The sequence below is a fragment of the Protopterus annectens genome, chromosome 5.part0, assembly GCF_019279795.1.
Source record: "Protopterus annectens isolate FY-2018-M chromosome 5.part0, PAN1.0, whole genome shotgun sequence".
In the NCBI taxonomy this organism is placed as follows: domain Eukaryota; kingdom Metazoa; phylum Chordata; order Ceratodontiformes; family Protopteridae; genus Protopterus; species Protopterus annectens.
Genome location: NC_056735.1, coordinates 1,494,338,480 through 1,494,358,645, shown reverse-complemented (window position 1 = coordinate 1,494,358,645; position 20,166 = coordinate 1,494,338,480). Strand labels below are relative to the sequence as shown.

Genomic DNA, 20,166 nt, shown 5'->3' with positions numbered 1-20,166 from the left:
TCTTTATGATTTTTCTCCCCTAAAACTGCGCATTCTAAATTGTACACAGAAAGTTGCCAGCAAACAGGTTTTCAGTAATCAAGCACAATTATTCCAAAAGGCCATATCTATCATATAAAATATTTAAAAGACCATATATCACTTACCCACTTAAAAAAAAAGCTGTTCAATATAAATCCTGGATCTCTAAACTGTAGCTCATTATGGTGTAAGTCACTCATTTGAACTCTCACAACTCCCACTGCAAGAAATCAGCTGTACACATACAAACACTCATACATACAAGCATAGTGCACATACCTCTCAACTGTCCAGATATTTGCAGAATGTCCAAATTTTTGTCATATATTTTTTGGTGTGTTCCTCTTAAATTTTTTGGTTTTCTGGCATATCATTTAGTAATGAAGTTACTAAATAATGCTACACATTTGAGTTTCAGATTTTATATCTTTCAGAAAATACATGCTAATACAAAATCCTGTAACTCTAGCAACTTTTTAAGTTTATATAAGCAATACTTAAAAGCTGTCCCTGTTTTGGGGCCTATGGCCCCATTATTTTAGACCTTGTCCAGATTTCTTGCACTAAGGTTGAGTGGTATGCTGTCCAGTGATACTTAAAAAAATACGTTCATGACATGTAGTCCATATATATATATATATATATATATATATATATATATATATATATATATATAGATTATAGGTGCTTATGTGCTCGAGTCCAGCATGCTTCTTCAACTTCAACTGTAATCAAGCGTCATACACTTCTGTCACTCATTTTGATGAAGAAAGGTTGAAAGGTATGTGTTAATGGTGACAACAATCAGATAAAACTAAGTCCTATGAGCGCACACACAGTAAGCCAGATATATTGCTTGCTAGTCCTATTTTCTTGGTAACATCCCCATGTTTCCTACAAAAAATCCATTATCCAAGTTGCACCTAAATGTGTTTTCATCTTCCATATTCGATGCACAAGAATATCGCAGCAGGGCTTTAACATCCAATAGCAACATCCTTGCACCGTATAAAGAGCTTACAACCAACAGGATAACAGTCTGGAGGAGAAGTGATGAAGCAAATCAATGCAAACAGCACAAATCTGAAAAAAATATCCTTGCACAACCACGTGCTTTTCTACTCGGTAGTAAGGAGAAGATGGTACCTGAAGCAGGAGCAGGGGACTAGCCTCTCTCTTCCCCGCCCCTCAGTGCTACAGGCCGCCTTTAGCTGCGCGAGGTGGGTGTGTGCGCGCGTGTATGTGTGTATGGGTGAGTGTGTGTGTATGAGTGCGAGCCAGTCGTGTGCAACCAGCAGCGGCGGGCAGCCTAGGCGAGAATTATTGCTGCCTGCAACAACATCGCACAGCCTAGTACTGCAATACCCTGCTACCAGTGGTTTATGATTACTTCCTCTCATCCGTGCATACAGATGGAATGTAGGAGCAGCAGTACCACTGCAAGACAGTTCACCAGCACGGCCTGAGCCAAGAGGGGCTAAAAGGAGGACCACCGTGCCACTAGCAGCTTCTTAGGTTGGACTGTGTAACCTAACGAAGGGGTCGCGTGCGTGTTTGTGTTGCTAGCTAGAGACTGGGACAGGGGCGTCCTGTTGCTGTTTGCTACTGGGAGTTACTGGTTGTCGCTGTTTGGCGTATTCTGTGTGGATTGGTATATGCGTTATATATCCCTGATTTTTATTCTTGCAGCGGTGGGGTCCGTACTTTCATTTGTTTTGCCTCGTAGGTCATTGCCGCCCCAGCCTTGAAAGCTAGTGGTGGTAGTCTTGGTGGCGGACGAGCGCTTTCCAGTAGCTGCAGGACCTCCATACATCGGTATACGAAGCCTGCGGAATGGTAAGCCTTTGCCCGGACTGGTTTTGTTGTTGATGCCGTGTCCTGCTGTGCCTGGAATAATGTGCTGCTTAAGCTTTTCCTGCTTGCTTGTCTACCTATGCAACCCCTCCCCTTTCTCTGAATTTTGGGGATTGTGTGGGTCAGTGGGATCTTGTTGCATCTTCTAGCTTTCGTGTGGGAATCTGTTCGGGCACCACCCCGCTTTTTCACTGGAAATGTAGTAAGTCATAGAGGACACTCATTTTAGGATAATGTGCACGTATTGCAAACTACACATGCTGGCTTATCCGCTGTCTACAATCCTTGTACTGTTGTGAACTGCTAGCATCCAGTTTTATTATTCATCTACCTTGGCTGAGCTTTGACTTTCAGAAGCTGCAATTGCTGCATGAATGTGGACTTAAAAACCCGTGATCTTTTTTACTCTAGATGGTTGAGGGGTTTACGACTTTTGCTGTGATCTTAGCAACACTTTGTATTGGAACTAAGTGGTGATTGGTGGAGCATGTGCAATTAGGACTGCTTCTTGTGTTTATTAAGAAAATTTCCCCCATGCAGTGTTTATTTGATTTACGGTGATGCGATCATTAGTGTATTGTTTTTTTCTTGAGCAGCCTGTGATTGCCTGCCCTGGGCATGATGGACTTTATGCAGTCTAGGTGAAGTGGCTTTCCCAAGCCCTCTGCTGCACTCCTTTTCCCATCCACAACATTTTTATCGTTGCAAAACCATTTTGTTCCTTGCGGTCTTTGTCACTTATGTCTTCGTGATGTGGTCTGAGCTCGGATTAACAATGTCATTTTAAATAAATGGTTTAAGTTAAACAATCTAAGTAAAATCCATTTCCATATCTTCCTTTTATTTTTGTGGGTTTTGTGGACGCTGTCGTAGTTATTCTTCTGTTTTTTTTGGAGCTGATTTACTCAAGCTTAATTCCCGAGTAAAATGATTTCTTAAAAGAATTGAGACAAACAATATTTCTGTATCGAGGGATAGGGCTTAAGCGGGTGTTTAGTGTGTGGAATATATTCATTTCCAGCGCCGGTAAATTAGATGGCTCTATAATTGAGCTTATAGATGCTCCAGTTAGCCGGGGCAGATACATAGATTCGTGGCCTGCCTTTGCCACCTGTGTAGCATATTTGTGGAGCCCCGACGAAATAGCTCTCAACCAATCGGGGGCAGATCTTAACAGAACCCGGGACAAATCCAGAAATAATCAGGAGCACTTTTAAAATATTAGTTCTTTTAACTTGAGTCACTGACAGAACAGGATAATGTGAATTAAAATACAGTTTCTGAAATAAAAGAAATCTATAACTGTAATTATTTTCATTACAATTCACCAGTAATTCCCCAATAGTCACCATTTTAGGAGGGATTAAGAGAGAGTCAAAATTAGGGGCATTCCTTAAAATGAGGGACAGTTGAGAGGTATAGCCCCGAGACTGTTAGCTTACCTGAATAAGCGGGGTGATAGGAAGAAGTCAAGGTTCTTGAATGCTTGGAGGGAAATCTACAACAGTACCAAGGGTTTGGAGCTGCTGTGACAAAGTCAAGCATTCCGCTGCTTGCAGAGTGCAGTAAACACCATCAGCGGTCAACCTGCACAACTGCTGGGTACCCACTGACAAAACAAATTTTTTTGGGCACTGTTGGTATGTTTTGCTAGCAACTGTAGCAAAGCGCCTACGGGAATACAGAGACGAAGCACGGTGATTGACTTGTTTAAAACAAAGCTGCTTCATACAGGTGAGCTTGTGTACGCTTGACAGGTAGCGCTTGAATTTAAGCGGCTGCAAGTTCAACAGGAGGACTGGTGGAAATGACAGGGCTTGTTAACTGCGGATGCTTCTTGAAAATATGTATCTTGTTCATGGTGCGTTTGTTGGTTGGAGAGCTGCTCTCTGTAGTTTCATTTAAAAGTCTTGGAGGCTAAGCTTTGATGTTTTGACCTAAGTGTATCAAGAACGCATGTTTTTCGGATGTTTTGTTAATGTTGTCCGAGATCCGTGGACATTTGCGATGTGGATGTTTATTGTTGGTAGAAGACATATACAAGAGAGTCTTGTATTCCACCACTACTGCTGCTAAACCTAAGCACGGTGAGAAATGAAAATGTCTTACCATCTTCTGTTTGCTGTGCAAATTTAAATGTTTACTGCCGCAGTGGAGTGCTAAGTGCAATACAACGGAACGGGGGGATATGTTTATTTATTTATTGTTCCTTCTGTGATTAATTAGCGGGATTCGGTGTTGGATACCCTCAGGGGAAGCCTGGGTGTGTTTACGAATCAGTAAATCGCTCAACCTTCTAACATCGTAATCCATTTCAAAAGTACAAAAGACGTTTCTTTATATTACATATTTCCATGCAGCTTTAATAATGTTAAAAAGAACATATTCTTGCAGCATTATGCTTTACTGGCAGTTTACTAGGACTGAAAGTTATTTTCATCACCTTTCACTTACAACCAGTGGACCTAGTCTGTAAATGACTTACCTTCTTTAGGTAAATGCGCTTGGAGAGGGAGAACTGAGTCAAGTTGTTATTAGGCAAACTTCTTGTCTTACCTGCGGTAGTGGGCTCTCCTGGTCTGGGCCCAGTAAGCCATGTACAGCATGTAATTGTGTGGGGTGGGTGTGGGAGCCATATTGTCATTGCTGTGAAATAAGTAAGAAAACTTTAAAAATTAAACAGTGAGTTTCTTTTCTTGAAGTTTACCAGCACTGACATTGCTTCTGTTTTCAAACATGCAAAATCTGTAGGTGTGACTGGTGAGGGTGGTGACCGCAACCTCATAAAAGGTACCATTCAACTGGGACCGACTTTCAGCAGTTCCTGATTTTGCCTTATGTATTTGATCAGTCCTTCCTAAAATTAATGATTTCACTCAATAATGGCGGAGATTAGTGTTTCAGACTTCTTATTACTCAACAATGTTTGTTAATATAGGTGCTGTTATTCTACGTACTTTCTAATCAAATAAGGTGAATGTTTAAAAACTGTCCTGTAGTTCAAGCCATTGATGTTTTGTCTGGGATTCTTGAGGTAATAACTTAAGAACCACCATCCATCATTATTTTAGGGGGACCAGCCCCTTCACAGAAAAAGATACAGCATTGAAATCAAGGAGTGTGTGCCAAAAATATGTCTCTGTTGTGTCCAGTATGACTCCAAGAGATACACAGGCACCACACGCACACAAACACATGTGCAATCTAATATTAATTCATTTTATCATGGGGATCAGGAGCATGTTTCAACAAGTAGTGAATAGCAGAAATAAGACAAGAGAACTAGTCCTAGATAAGATGTTAAACCATTACAAGAAACACCCTCACCTATGGGAGGTTTGCAGCTCATTTTACGGTTGTAGGAATAAACCTGATGATCTGACAAAAACCTGTGCAGACACACACAGGACACAGAGGGTGTATTGAGAAGTCACCCCCTATCAGTGAATAGAACCAGAAGACTAATAGTTGTTATTAGAAATAGAGTGGCCATTGCCTGAAACACGATGAAAGGCAATGGGCTTCAGACGCAGCTGTGACAGGAATCTTGATTTGTAAGTTAGGGAGGGAGCTAGCTGATGATCAGGTATGTTATGAAGTGACCATGTCAACAAGGCCAAATGATATCCCATTTGGGATATAATCTTGCATCTCCCTTCAGATGGTATAACTATAGTTGTGCATGCCCTTGTAGTTTATAGTAGACTGACATTTTTAAACAGGCTGAGGATTAACTGCTGAGTGACAGTTAAAAGTAAGAAGAGGAAAAGTCCAGCTGTCAGAGTGATTTATTAGTCGTATAACACTTTAAGAGAGTATCTTTCTTTGTATAATTTTTTTTACAAATCTGTATTTGTTTTTTCTTGTTTTTTTGAACTAGAGAAATGCTTTACATGACTGTTATATTTCAAAATTGGTGAATGATGCAGTATTGTTACTAACATCAATCTCTAAAGGCAGAAAAAAATCTGTATGTCAGATGCTGTGTGACTGCTTATTTTTGTAATTCCTTACACTAGCAGTTTATTCCTATTAAATTATGTTTTGTTTATTTAATAAGTGTAGTATACATAATGTGCTTGTTTTCTGACAAGACCAAGAAAATCTATTTGTACTATATGTTAAAAAGGACAGCAGGGCCCAACATGAGAGAGAAAATGCATGAACTGTAAACTGTACATTAATATAGTGATGATGAAATGATATACCAGAGAATACACACAACTGCTATATAAGATGTTAACAACAGTCATTAGAGTAACGCATAGTACAAGCGAGTCGTCCAGAAAATAACAGTGTTAAGTATTTGCAATTATGAAGCAGCAAACTCTAAAGAAAACTCCCCCGACTGCATCAAGGGAGTGAGCATGGAAAGGTAAAATTGTTATACAATAACATCATATGATTACAGATTTTAGGCTGCTGTGTGAATACTTATGAATCTGCATATGTACAGTAGCTTACCACATAGGTAAATTACTATGTTTCTTATATCTAGAGCACATATCCCTTTCTTATCAGGGGAAAACATGCCCACAGCAGGTCAGGTAACGCAGATTACATGGTCTTTATCTTTTTTGTGTGTTCCTGTGTGGATGTGGTTCTCAGAAGACATATTTGGGTGTCATTTTAAAGAAGAGATAAAGTAAGCTGATCATACATGCAGTGGTTTCTGACCTGATCAGTCATCAGTGTAAGACATCTAATATGTATACCTGCACAACCCATGTACTCATCTCCATGGGCATAATTATACCTTTTCATTGTAAGCAGCCCTTACAAAATGTTCTTTGGATAGCACAAAAGAAAGCACAGCTTTTATTTTAAACTCAAATAAGTTCACTCATTAAAATTTTAGAGCTGGCATAATAATGCTTAAACAATTTTCAGGCAAACTTATGTTTTTAAACATAAGAACCAATAGAATTTAGAAGTAAATGAAACAGCCTGACAGTCATTTACAGGTCTAGCTATTATTTCATGTAACATCTACGTCTGTTTAATATGATGTTAGTCACAGTTTAAAAATGGTTATGTTTGTCACAGGTGAAGAAGGGTTAAAGCGAAAGCTTGTAACTGGGAAACGCATATTTTCCAATGCTATATATTTGTATTCCTTTTTACTGATTCCCCTTTGCTTGGTGTACTTTTAAAGGTTCTTATTTTAAGCATTTAGCTGTTATTCTCATCCTGCTGTCTCATTCATCAAGCCTCTGATCGTGCATGGTACACATTTTTTTTTCTGTTTTTCTTGAAAGCTGCACAAAAATTTTGCACAGTAGCATATAGGGTGTCACTCTAATATCTGCTAGACAGTTGTCTGCTACATCCGTGTAGTCTTTAAGTAAACAGTAAAAATTAATAAAATGCTATTATAGCATTCTAAATTGGTACCTTTCATTGCTGTAAAAACTTCTCTTTGCTGCCAGTTTCTGAGGATGCAAAACTTTCAAACAAAAGCTTCACATGTGATTTGATATTTCTCTTAAAAATGGAGCAAACAGCAAACACAAGTCATGTGGCATCTCTTGTAAAATAGCATTTGCTGTCCAATTTAATAACCTGTCTTCATGTCTGTTTCATAATTTTGTTATATCTATTTTATTTACTTATGCACATCACCATTATACATTCAGTTTTATGCATTACTTAGGTCTGCAGTATTCTAATAAATAATTCAATACTGCCAAGCCAAAAAAGAGTGTTTTATCTTGTGTTCTGTCCAAATGATTACAAGGACTACTCATTTGTGCAAGCATAGAGAAAAGAATGGAGGGTTTACCGCAGGCTTTGTGATACTGCATAATAAAATATATAGGATTCCAGTAAAGTTTCCCAGGTCATGGAAGATAACGTACTAACAATAGTGGTGGGATCTGAGTAACAGTTCCCACTTTACGGTACTGAACATATGCAGTTATTTCACTGAAAATAAAATGATTTAGAGCTGAACACTGAGGCAAATGCAACAGGCGTTTCCTGTTGCTTCACCCCTACAGCTTTGTCATAGGAACCGATTTTACTAATCAGTCTATTAGCCTGTCTCCAAAAAGTTGTATTTATTACACATTAAATAACTAGCAGTAGTTATTACTTAGAAGAGAGGAATATTTTTAGTAAGACTCTATTTGATGTCGGTAAAAAGGCATTTTATTTTCTTTGCAAATTACATTCTTTTTTCCTTTATATCCTTGTGAGGTTTACTGCCTCTCTATTGATCTGAATTTAAGGTGACATTGAGAAAACACAAACTGTCTGAAAATACTAAGTGTAGATTCACTTGGTATGCATGTGTAAAATGCAAACGTAAGTTAAGCATGTTTGTCAGCTTGTAACTTACACTGCATTTAAAAAATTGCAGTGAAGTTCTTCACTCAAAAATCGCAGACAAAGCCCGGTATGTGGAGAAACAACAAAAGTCACCAGAACAGGAACTGTTTTATTTCTTAGCAGCATTCACTTGTAGAACTGGTTGAATAAAATTATTTGTATTAATACACATTGACACATTTGCTAATCCTGTTTAGTCTTTTGTGACTAATCTTTATTGTTGCCACAAAATCACGGGATGTATGAAGAACAAGACAAAATTTTGAAGAGAAAATAGTAGCCGTCCTTGGCATTTGATGGTTATATAAGGTACCACATGTGTGAAGCAGTGTTTGTGTGATATCTCTACTTAGTGTACAATAAGAGATGATTTTCTGTCAACTGCATAGCAGTTTGACCTCCCCTCTGTGTGCGGGAATTTCTCCAGCAGTAAAGACATGGTGTGCAGAATAAAAAAAAAGATGCAGACTTGTGTTATGGAGCTCCTGAGTTGTTGCAGCTAAGCATGTGTGATGCGCTAGGAAGTGGACGAATGGAATCAGTTTGCTGTTTTTCCTTATTCTTTAATCTTAGCGAAGCCCTGAATTCTGGAGTTCTACAGGAGCTTAAGTAGTATGTCACCAAGTTATGCTCCTCAGTTGCTACCTAAAAAATTATGGATTTTAGTGGTTAACAAATGAATAAAATAAATGAAAACTTAGCTGTCTATTCTGGGAGGATATTTTGAGGGGTATGAATATAAATTATCTGAGCTGAGGGGAAGCATTGTTAAATTACTATCGGTAACAATTGCGTGTGACAGGAAAACATATACCACTGAAGGCACGGTGAGTCACTGACAGTAAGCGTGGAAGGATAATTAAAATTATTGTCACATAGTTAGAGTGGTGATTAAGGGGAATAAATTTCAGGAGATTATGGTTGTGAGAGTAGCAGTGGAAGGTTTCAGAACAGTATGAGCCTGTTCGGAGGAAGACATGCACTGAAAAAGACATGTATTGAAAAAGGCATGTATACTAGTTATCTTGACAAACATGAGCAGAAAATAACTGTCCATTCTTCTTTTTTTACCATCCTGCCTCTAATTATGAATTAAATTAAATTTAAGGATCTAGATAGAGGATAAATGAACACCTATATCTTGGCCCTGTGGCAGCAGCTGATTAGTGATTTGGTGGGAGGGCACTCATAACAATAAAGCTAAATGCACTTGGAAGTGCTTACCCCCTGCTTTTCACGTATGCTCATTTGTAACACCTGAGCTGGCTCTAAGAAGAATGTATTCCTTGCTTTAAGTTGAATTCAGTTTTGCTGGGGAAGTGGGCATGACTGGGAGAGGCACCAGCTAGTGTGACACGTTGATTCTGCTCTGCAATCTCAAACTGAGCATTCATAAAAATGTAAAAGATATGTGAAAGAAATAGGACAAGTTGAAAAGTCAAGGCCAATGTATCGGAAGGTAAAACTGACATGGATAGTAATTACTGGGATCCTACAGCAGACTCTGCATTTCAGACTTACTGTATCCAAGACATCAGAATGTAGGTTGGTTTGCTAGAGGCGTAGAGAGAAGGAGGTTTTCTTGTCATTTTTATGTCATTATTATGTCATTTGTATCTGCTTTGTTAAACACTGACAGTCAGTGGGAGGCTGTGTAATCTGTAAACTACAGAACTGTGTCCATGGATCGTGTCTACATCTGTAGAGGCAGACAACGGTTATGCAGCGGGTCCTTATTTGTGGAAAGGAGGAGTACCTTCGTTAGTGGCAGTGTTTAAGGGGTCAAAGTGTTCTCCATTACTTAAAGGCTGACAGTTAACCCAGTGATTTTTCATCTGAACAACAGCAAAATTGTAATGTTTTGGGCAGGAAGGAGAGGGACAAGAGATTACATGGATTATAACAACGGGATTTTGTATTACAGAGGTAATGAAATAGTCCGACTCATTCAATCCAAAAACGTCCCTGCACTGGATAGCTCATATACTTGGATGTATTTATGTGGTGCAGGTGTTCTAAATTTAATGAAGTAAAAAATCATTCAGGAAGTTTGTGCTTTACTGTAGTGCAGAGTTTAAGTCATATTATTTTTCCTCTTACACCAAATTTAAGTAAAACATCATTGACCCGGAGGTTACCTTTCACCACATATGCTGTCTGTTGCCGCCTTTAGTAGCCCTCAGCAATATTTTTACCCCACATGACATTGCAGGAGAAGATCATGTATAACAAGTACTCAGGCCTGCAGTAATACATATGGTGCTATATGTTTCTGGTAACCACAGCACACCTGTACTCAGCAGAAAGATGTATTGTCAATTGGGTATTTCTGGTGGCACGGTCACACAATTACTAACATTACTATCTCATCACAAGTGGTGCTACAGTTTAGTTGTCAGCTGGCATGCTTTCTGTGGAACTTGTACCTCCTCCATCTGTCTGTTCAGGTTTTCACTGGATGACCTGGCTTCCACCCAGATATCACAGGTGTGTCATGGGATAATTGGTGCAGATTTAACATTTTCTGTAGTTTACATGTAGTGTGAGACTAAGAACAATTGTATGTTTGTGTGTGTCTGTTTGCATAGCCTGTAATAGGTTAGTACCTCCTTCAGGATCAGTTTCTGTGCCTTTCATACACTGAGTGCTGCTGTACACTCTAGTTCCCTGTGACCCTTAAGAGGGTAATCAGAGAATGGCTTAACGAATGAATGATTGTATAGTCAACATCATATTATGAGAATCAAAGTACCGTAATATAAGAACCACAGCATAAACACGTCTTCACATGTTGTAAGTTGATTTCTTTTCACCTAAGAATGGTTTGCGAGTGTATGCAAATTCTGTCTGTTAATACTGTACAGATATATAAAGATTACTATATGTTTGTACAAACCACAGTTGTAGAAAGTGTGTACTTCCTGTAAGCAAGGTTTGTTTACTAGATATCAAAATTAGATTGCCTTAATGTGAGATTAACTATATGCACTATTCTGCTGGAACCACAACATAAATAAATGTCTTATTATTTGTAGGCAGAAGCTGATGGTTCTTAACCACAAGTACTTTGCCTCTGTCCATGAAGCATTGTTAATACTTCCTTTGATGTCATTCAGATGATATAAATGTAATGCTAACATGCTGCATAAGAATAAATAAAGCATCAAAAGGCACAGTCTGTGTTTTTTAATATTATGTAGCAACATGGAAAGTTGCTTGCCCACGTGCTTTAATGACTTATAAATGAATTTTTACACTGATTCTATGGATAGTTAATTTTAAGAAAAAAATGGTGGTGCAGATTTCAAGACATAACATCGGTGAAATTTAAGTTGTCACCAATGCAAAATATTCCATTGTCTTATGGCACACCTATAGGTATTGCTTTCATTGACTCTGAGTGACTGAATCATGGTAAATGTGCACCTTGTGATAAAGTGGTTGAAAGTTTGAGGTTCGAACATCTGTTTAGCCACAAACCTAAAGTTGTGTGGCAATTGTTTCACTAAACCTCCTTCTCTGCAATGCTGTCTCCAGCTTTGAAATGCTTGAATGCAGATTTTTACCCTAAATTAAAAATTACATTTTGCTATCACTTAGCAGGATGGGAAACACAGAACTCAGATTTTTTTCTCATTTTGTCAATAATTGACACACACCTAACATATTACAATGAAAATAAAGATTTGCTTGATGCTTGCCTGTCGGACCTGTTCTCAAAAGAATTTTGCCAGTATCGCAGATGGAAATATCTTTAATGAGAGTATGATCCTTTGCAGAAAAGAAGCTATGCATGTTTGTGACTCTTTGGCACTGAGAGGACTGAGACAGCAATCCGTCTAGCTAAACCCTTGTTACTGAACTTAAATATAATTTGGCCATACTTGCCTGTTATTGAGGAAGCACTATTTTGCATAGATGTGCAGAGAATGCTCAATCATTGGTGATACTGTATGTGCGTACCCCACTGGGCAGTTCTCACCCAGATGTGGGCATGCCATGGGTAGTTACCCTTTTCCTCAAGATTAGTGCAATCTCAGAGTTCATATATTTAATTTGAAGGGGGTGCAGCCTCCCTGCAAAAACATAAAAAAATTACGGTCCCGGACTGTTGGGTGGTGGGGTGATCTAGGCAGGCCATGCTACTGCTCACCCAGTGGGGTACACATGCACAGCATTGTCCAATCAGCTTCTCTGATTTCTGAAGTTGGCTTAAAAGCTGATATGACTGCTACTTAATATTGTTCACTAGACACCGTTGTTGAAAGAGGGTGCACCTGCTCTGAGATGTTTTGTGATTATTAAGTACTTCAGATGATGGGAATGACAGAGATGGAAGTAAATAGAGTTAAGAAGATGTTGTTTTATACCTTATGTGCTTTCAGAATGATAGCAGTTATATAAAAAGATCTTGATATCTTTTTTCTATTAGGAAGTTAACTGAGATGAACTTTCTCCTTTGTATTGGCTGCATTTCAGAGGTGTTAAAACAGCTTAAGGATCTGCATGTTTAAAATGTTATCTCTGATTTAGTAAGTACCTATTATGATTTTATATGTTCAACATTGTATGGAGTAACAACAAAAGATGTTGTGTAAAGCTTGCAAGGCCACAACTGCAACAGAAGAGCATATCTTCATTTAATCTCACATTTTCTGCAAACTCATTGTGCTTTTTCTCTTACAGAATCACTAGAGAAGAATTCATGCAACCTTAGCTTTTAGGTTATAAAACCGTCCCTGTTGCTATAGCGCTGTGCCATGCTTTTACAAACATACTAAGACAAATAATTATTGTTTAAGTTGCTATTCCAGCATTGATCTTTGAATTTGCCAAATTTCAGATATGTTTAGGTGCCTGGATCGCATTTCTTTATAGTGGTAGCTAATGTTTCAGGGACAGAAAATGTATTTTTTGGGTAAAACATTGAGCCAAGTAGGTTATATGTAACAGAGGGCAGTGTTTATGATCATGGTATCTACTTCACTGCTCATATGAGCCACGTATGTTATATGTAACAGAGGACAGTGTTTATAATCATGGTATCTACTTCACTGCTCATATGAGCCACATATGTTATATGTAACAGAGGACAGTGTTTATGATCATGGTATCTAATTCACTGCTCATATGAGCCACGTATGTTATATGTAACAGAGGACAGTGTTTATGATCATGGTATCTAATTCACTGCTCATATGAGCCACATATGTTATATGTAACAGAGGACAGTGTTTATGATCATGGTATCTAATTCACTGCTCATATGAACTACGTATGTTATATGTAACAGAGGACAGTGTTTATGATCACGGTGTCTACTTCACTGCTCATATGAGCCAAGTATGCTGTATTTATTTTATTTTTATTTTATTTTACATTTGTTTACCGGGATAGTCTGACTGGACACATGTCCATTTACAGCAGAGACCTGGGGAAAAAAGCTCCACATTCAGTACAGAAAAACAAATAGTTGCACAGTATGATAACAACATGATCATCTATACAGAAGCAAAAATTGACAGATAAAAATACAACTTTTGATACAAAAAACAAAATTAGACACTAGATAAAACATACAACGTTCGATACAGAAATTGATACTAGATAAGCATTATAACTAACTATAGAGACAAACAGAGTCTACTTAGCAATTAATTAGTGTAAATTTAACATGAGCTAGTATAACTATTAGAAACTTGAGTAGAAAATAAAATTCCTGATACTATAGAAAAAAATTGCAGTGGGGATAATTGGATATGAAGCCATCTGGAGTGGCAGAAACAGTGATGATTAGGTAATGCATGGGCATAGCAACGAATTCATTAAATGTAATTTAAGTGAGCTTTTGAACAGCGTAATAGTGGATGCAGAAGATAAAGCAGGGGGAAGGTTATTCCAGGATTTAACTACATTATGGGAAAATAGCGCTTTACTTTAGCATTGTTAGCCTTAGAGATACAAAGGAGTGATTTATCAGTGGAGTGAAGGGGACGATTTGATTTGTAGGGTGTGAGTAGGTGACTTAGTGCTGGGGTCCTATCGGGATGTCTCACAATATTGTAGGCAATGATTAGTTGATGGTAATTGAGTAGTTGGGGAAATTCTAGCCATTGTAGTTCCTTTAGAGCCTGACAGTGATGGGTTCTGAAGGTGCAGTTATTAGCGAACTTGGCAATTTTGTTGTAACATGTCACAAGTCTAGCAAAATCATGTTTTCTGATATGAGTAAGGATTGTTGCCGCATACATTAGAGTGGACAATAGATGGGTTTGGTCTAGGGAGATTCTCGCTTTTTTGAGAGAAAGTTTTTTGTCTGTATAGTGTTCCCATTTTTTATGGACTTTTTTGATGGTTTACGAAATGTGGACATCCAACTGTAGGTTTTTGTCAATTTCTACACCTAGGAGTTTGGTTTGTTCAGAGGGGGTGATGATAGTACCATTTGTGGAAGTGATTGAAAAGGATAGAGAGGTAGGAATAGATTTGTTGGGGGTGAAAAGAACCAATTTAGTCTTTTTGGGATTTAGGATAAGTTGGATATGAGTAATCCAACTTTCCACTAAATTAAAGGAATCCTGAATGAGTTGTTGTAACGTGGTAAGTGAGGGTGCAGAGCAGATAAAAGTCAAATCGTCTGTGTACTGTATGAGTGTAGCAGAGTGGGTGGAGGTATGAAGATTGTTAGTAAAAATCGAGAAAGGAAGAGGACCTAATATAGAGCCTTCTGGTACACCTATGGTTACTGGGAGTAGAGGAGATAGTAAACCTTACCATTGGACAGACTTCTACCTATCTGACAGATAATTTTTAGACTAGGCAATAGTTGGAGGGGCAAATGCTAGAGAGGCAACGGTGTCTAGAAGTAGGGAGTGTGAGACCATGTCAAATGCTTTCAAGAGGTCTAAAAATGTAGCAGATACAAAGTTGTTTCTGTGTTGGTGTACCAGGTTAGTAAAAGAAGAGCAGTTGTGCTATGGTGTTGCCGAAAGCCATGTTTTGTGGAGGAGATAAGATTGTGTGAGTTTAGGAAATTCATTACTTGAGAATATATACATTTTTCGAGTAGTTTAGATAGAGGGGATAGAATCATAATTGGACGATAATTAGAGAAATCATGGGAATTACCACCTTTGTGAAGTGGAATAGTATGTGAAACTTTCCATAGTTGAGGGATATAGGCTTCCTGTATGGAACGATTGATAAGGATGGATACAGGGTAAGAAATAGACTCAGAAGCTGCTTTGAGGAAGTTAGCAGGAATATTGTCTGCAGCATGGGTGGTAGGCTTCAGTTTTAAGAGGAGTTTTTTTAATAGTAGATGTAGGAACAGATGAGAGAGTAAAGGAGGGCATGTTATCAGGGTATTTTGTTGAGATATCTAAAAGTTTGTTTTTTGGATAGTTGGGAGGATAAAGTCAGGATAGATTCTGTAAAGTGTTGATTAAATTGGGAGGCTGTGTCTTTAGTATTATTGGTGGAGGTGGGAGTTGGAGTGGTGGTTTTACCTGGTTTTAACAGTGAGTTGACAGTATGCCAAAACTTCTGAGGGTCTTTTGAGTGATTATTTTGGGCAGCAAGGAAATAATTCTGTTTATGCAATTTGGTTTGTGTCTTAGCCTGATTTCTGAGTTGTTGGTAGTTTTGTTTGGATAGACTAGTGTTTTCTCTTTTCCACATTTTCCAAGCCATGTCTCTAGACTTCAGTAGGGCTCTTCTGTCCCTACTTAGCCATGGTGCGTAGTTTGTCTTAACTCTAACTTTCCTAATGGGCGCAACAAAATTTAAGACATTAATGAAAGTGCTATTAAAGTATTCAATGGCCTGGTCTAAACTTAGGGTTTTAAGTGGATCTCAGTTACATTGTTTTAGAATGAAGTTAAGATCCTGTATATTTTGTTTGCAGTCATCTTTGACTTGTCTAAAAGCTATGGGCTTAGCTAAGTTGGTGCATTTAGGAAGGAGGACTGTGGGGAGATGGTCACTTAGAGTGTCTGGTAGGCATCCTGTCTGGTAGTTTTGTTTAGAGCAATTGACTATTTTTATTTATTTTATTTTTTATTTTACATTTGTTAACCGGGGGTGTCTGACTGAGCCGAAAAGGCCCTTTTTCAGCAGAGGCCCAGGGAGAGAAGCTCCACAAAGAAAAATTACAGACACATTTAGTTATTTAGACATGAACAGTATACACGCAAATTACAAGAGACATGTTTTTACAGTTGTATGCGGCACATAAACAGTTATAGTGGAGAGAACAAACAAAAAAATATTAATTTTAAAAATAAAGGTAATTAACATATTTGTGGTGTACAGCTGAAATTTGGAACATAGGTAGAATACATACATAGTACACAGGTACAGTACATACATTGCAGATTAGCCAGTGTTTGTGAGTAAAAATGAAAACTATTATCAAGTGTTCTAGATTTAGTATGTATATGTTATCTGCTTTCACTGGCCTGGGGAGCAGTCATGGCACTGCCAACTTTGCTTGAGATATTGCCTGATGAGGTCTTTAAAGGAGGCTTTGGATGATGTGTTTTGAATGCTAGTAGGGACAGAGTTCCATTTTTTTAGCCACTGAACTACTATATAGTGCATCTCCAAAGCTATTGTAGCTGTTGGTGACTTCTAGTGGTAGTTTGCTTGATGATCTAAGAGCGTTCAGTCTAGTTCTTTTTCTTTCAGCTTTTCCTGGTTAGGGGTCGCCACTCCGGTCTGCTAATGATTGGCAGTAGATTTTTTATGGGTGCCGAGGTGCCAGCTCGACGCCCAACCTTCAACGAAGGTACGCCCATTCTACGCATAGATTGTTTTTTGTTTTTTTTTATCTGTTCTAGTGGGTTCTTTGATGAGGTGGGAAAAAACAAAGAGACTGATGTGGTTAGTGGGGTTGTAGAGTTACATGCTAACCAATCAGTATTTAGGTCACCTAGTAGGATGGTTTCCTGTGGAAGAGTATCTGTAGTCCAGTGTAGGATTTCTTCAATGGTGAAGGAGTTATTTCCTGGGGGAATGTAACAGCAGAGTATATTGATTTTTTGGTGTTGTTTATATATAGGACTGAGCCTAAGATTTCGGCATTTTGAAATTTAGGAAAAGGGGTTTGTAGGGGTTTTATGTTGAGTGTACTTTTAAAGAAGAAAGCAATTCCACCTCCCTTCTTGCTTACTCCTATCCTGTCTTAATATATTATAGCCCGGTGGAAGGATTTCCTCATCTTGGGTGTTTGGTTTTAGCCAGGTCTCAGTAATGGTTAGTATGTCTGGGGAGTAGTGGGCTATAAATGCATGTAGGTCAGGAAGTTTGGTAGATATACTCCTAGTATTGATATTAAGTATCGATAGGTCAGAAGTTTGTTTGGTTGATAGTAGATTGTTAAGTGGTCCTGGGTTTGGGTGTATGTCTCCTGAAGTGAGTAGTTTCTTTGTGATAAACTGTATATATTTAATAGTGTGGGGTGCTTCTGTGTTGGATCTAAGTGATATTTTTCTCGTGTAAGAAGTGGTTATGTGAAACTTACATATGCGTAGTATTGAGTTGTCTTTAAATAACGTGGCAGTGATAGGGAAATCTGAGGGTGTGTTTGATTTTGTGTAAGTATGCGTTATATGAAATGCAGTGTTTTCTAATGTTGTGTTAGTATGAATGGTTGTGATGTAGGTTAGGTATGTGAGTGTAAAACAAAGAATTCCTAGTCTGAGATGCATTTTTTGAAAGAGTGGTGGTTGGATACTATTGATGGTGTAGTTTGAGTGTGGAGGGAAGAGTGAGGGTATGCTGGTAGGTACTAAATTTGTATTAGGAAAAAGTTAGTAGGGAAAGTAAGGCCTAACATAAACTAACAAAAAACAACTAGAAACACTTCAGTGTTTATAACACTAGCAAAGAATTATGTAGTATTGTACAAGTAACTCCACAATGTCAATTTGCAAATTAAAAATACTTCTTATAACAATAAAATATCAGACTACAGAGTTTAAACAATATATATAAAACAATTCCTTTGTGTCTATGATGTTATCACAAAATTGTACAATCAGTTAACAAAAAATATAAACATAAGCATAAAGTTCCAAAAGGGAACCAAAATTCAGAATACATCCTTACATACATACAGTACCTTGACACAACAATAAAATGTCTCACAGTTTGAATAACGTCGTCGCTTGAAGTAAGCCGATTATAATAGGGATGATCATGGAGAGAAGGGACTACATTTGTCCAGCTAAACATGTCCCAACAAAACAGAACAGCGCCATGAACTCAGAACTCAATACAAGATAAAAAAGTTCCAGTAAGCACAACCAGTATCTTGAATAATCCAAAATATTGTGTTCACTGCTAAATAATATCCCCAACTAACCTCCAGACAAAAAACAGCAAGGAAACAACAGTAAAGTGAACACAATCATTAGCTTGAGCAGTCCAAGACACTGCAATCTACTGCCAGATAATATCCCCAACTGACCTCCACTCAAAAGCAGCAGCAAAACGACAATAAGGCCAGCCAAAATGTAATTGCCAACCTGCAAAGCCAAACCCTTGAAAATAGCATCGTTGGAGCCTCAAAGAAAAATATAAAAATCACCTCATATATGTCAGTCAATTCCAAAAGGAAATACAAAAGGTTCTTCGTATCCAAAAAACACCACAAAAGCTCCCCACTTCAGCAGACACACGTGTCCAGCCCAATTACGCAGAAAACATGCTTATCCATGTAACATGAGCCCCAGAAGTAGTAAAAAAACTCCAAAGGGACAGAAACCGCCACAAACACAAGCTGCAAAAGTAGTAAAAAAACTCAAAATGGACAGGAACCACCACAAAAACTGCCTGCTTCAACAACAATAGGCTTCAAGGCCCATCAACATTTACCTCAAGTACTATATTCTACATAACGATCTTCTGGAATGGAGTGTTCCACCACCACGGAGTTCCAATCTCCCACACTAAATTTCTACAGCTTTGCTCAACTTATTTCCTCATGAATTAGGATCGACGATACAAATAGCAAATACACCACCTCAGAACGGATACTGGTCAATACGCTTTCCAACTTCAGCTGTCATAGAAATCTCTGTTTTGGGATGTACTAGAGAGCGCTCCAAGATTGCAGATTTCCCATGAGTAAAACGAGCCTCCATTGCCTCCAAATTTCAACAAATGTGAGAAATGTGTATAAAATAATATTGACCACCATAAAAATTTTCGGCCAAAGATCCGTTCCCAAAGTGCCAATTATGTTGCCTTGAATAAAAGTGACTCTGTCTGCTTCAGTGTTCCATTTCCATATAATTATCATCGTGCACTTACCAGCACCACACCTTGAAATCTTACCACTGCTGTGTAGAAATTACTGGCTTATGACAAGTAAATGTTAAGGATATGGTGAGCATCTCTATAGTAGATGGATAATTCTATAACCACATAGTTTTCTTTACTAGGTTATCATAAATTACAGACATGCACACAAAAGCACACACATGCAGATCACAGTGTTTATGATCACGGTATCTACTTCACTGCTCATATGAGCCACGTATGTTATATGTAGCAGAAGACAGTGTTTATGATCATGGTATCTACTTCACTGCTCATATGAGCCACGTATGTTATATGTAACAGAAAACAGTGTTTATGATCATGGTATCTACTTCACTGCTAATAATAATCTGATCTTCACATGGAAGTACCGTCTCATGATGTACAACAACAGCAGCAAGCAGGCTGAAATGCAGAGTATGCACTAAATAACTTAGCACATGACGCTTGACCTGAAGACTATGAAGGAAGTATGCATTGTCACAGGCAGCTATGGTCTTACACTGTCCATTTTGAATTGCTTTCTGTACCATTCACACCCATTGAATGGCTTCAGACTGAACACTACCCAGTCAAGGTTTTGGGTTAATTTTTTTTGTTACACACAAACACACACACACACACACACACACCACA

General features: G+C 38.2%; 1 protein-coding gene across 10 annotated transcripts in view; it reads left to right on the top strand.

Moving 5' to 3' along the window:
* The first annotated feature begins 1,202 nt into the window (after positions 1-1,202).
* The window catches only part of TENM4 (teneurin transmembrane protein 4), a 4,497,462-nt gene continuing 4,478,498 nt past the window's right edge, over positions 1,203-20,166 (top strand). For 3 of the 10 annotated variants that reach the window (XM_044071314.1, XM_044071321.1, XM_044071313.1), the window contains exon 1: positions 1,206-1,857. The gene's annotated coding sequence lies outside the window, so the exon portion shown is untranslated. Of the gene's footprint in view, positions 1,858-20,166 lie in introns of all 10 variants that reach the window. The other 7 variants (XM_044071320.1, XM_044071316.1, XM_044071315.1 and 4 more) reach the window with 4 other exon arrangements.